The sequence below is a fragment of the Etheostoma spectabile genome, chromosome 19 (assembly GCF_008692095.1).
Source record: "Etheostoma spectabile isolate EspeVRDwgs_2016 chromosome 19, UIUC_Espe_1.0, whole genome shotgun sequence".
Taxonomy (NCBI): domain Eukaryota; kingdom Metazoa; phylum Chordata; class Actinopteri; order Perciformes; family Percidae; genus Etheostoma; species Etheostoma spectabile.
The window spans coordinates 12681308-12682786 of record NC_045751.1 but is presented as its reverse complement, the minus strand read 5'-3'; positions in this window follow the sequence as shown (position 1 = coordinate 12682786).

Genomic DNA, 1479 nt, shown 5'->3' with positions numbered 1-1479 from the left:
ATGTGTTTGGGGACATTGTCCTGTTGAAAAATAAATGATGGTCCAACTAAACGCAAACCGGAAGACCAAGAGTCACCACTGCTGCTGAGGATAAGTTCATCCGAGTCACCTGCCTCAGAAATCACAAGTTAACAGGCATCTTAGATTAGAGACCAGATGAATACCACACAGAGTTCTGCAGCAGACACATCTCTAGGCAAGCAAGGCAAGCAGGGCTTTATTTGTATAGCACATTTCAGCAACAGGCAATTCAAAGTGCTTTAACCAAAATCATTAAAACAGATAAAACACAAGTACAAACAGTTAAAAGTCATAAGCATTAAAATCAATAAGACAATGAATGACAGTTAAAAACAAAAATGAAACATTAGGACACATAACCACAAGAATAAAAGTTACGTGCAGCATAAGAAAGAAATGAGCATTAATTAAAGAAAGGCAGCATCAAAAAGAAAGGTCTTCAGCCTTGATTTAAAAGAACTGAGAGTAGCAGCGGATCTACAGTTTCTGGGAGTTTATTCCAGATATGAGGAGCATAGAAACTGAAAGCTGCTTCACCCTGTTTAGTTCTACTCTGGGACAGAAAGTAGACCTGTCCCAGATGACCTGAGAGGTCTGGGGGGGTCATAGTGAGTAGCAGATCAGAAATGTATTTTGGACCTAACCGTTAAGGGATTTAAAACTAGCAAGAGTACTTTGAAATCAATTCTTTGAGACACAGGAAGCCAGTGTAAAGACTTCAGAACTGGAGTGATGTGATCCAGTCTCTTGGTCTTAGTGAACTCGAGCAGCAGCGTTCTGAATCAGCTGCGCTGTCTGATTGATTTTTTTGGGAGAGCCTGTAAAGACCCCGTTACAGTAGTCAAGTCTACTGAAGATGAACAACTGTCTACTGAAGATGAACAACTGTTCTAGAGGAGACTGCGTGAATCAGGCCTTCGTGGTCAAATAGCAGCTAGGAAACCACTGCTAAGGAGAGGCAACATGCAGAAGAGATTTGTTTGGACCAAGAAACACAAGGAATGGAAATTAGACTAGTGGAAATCTGGGCTTTGGTCTGATGAGTCCAAGTTTGAGATCTTTGGTTCCAACCGCTGTGTCTATGTGCGACGGAGAAAAGGTGACCGGATGGACTCTATATGCCTGGTTCCCACCATGAAGCATGGAGGAGGAGGTGTGATGGTGCTTTATTGGTAACACTGTTGGGGATTTATTCAAAATTAAAGGCAAATTGAACCAGCATGACTACCACAGCATCCTGCAGCGACATGCCATCCCATACGGTTTGTGTTTAGTTGGACCATCATTTATTTTTCAACAGGACAATGTCCCCAAACACACTTCCAGGCTGTGTAAGGGCTATTTGACCAAGAAGGAGATCGTTGGAGTGCTGCGCCTCCACAGTCACCGGACCTGAACCCATTCAAGATGGTTTGGGGAGAGCTGGACCGCAGAGTGAAGGCAAAAGGGCCAACAAGT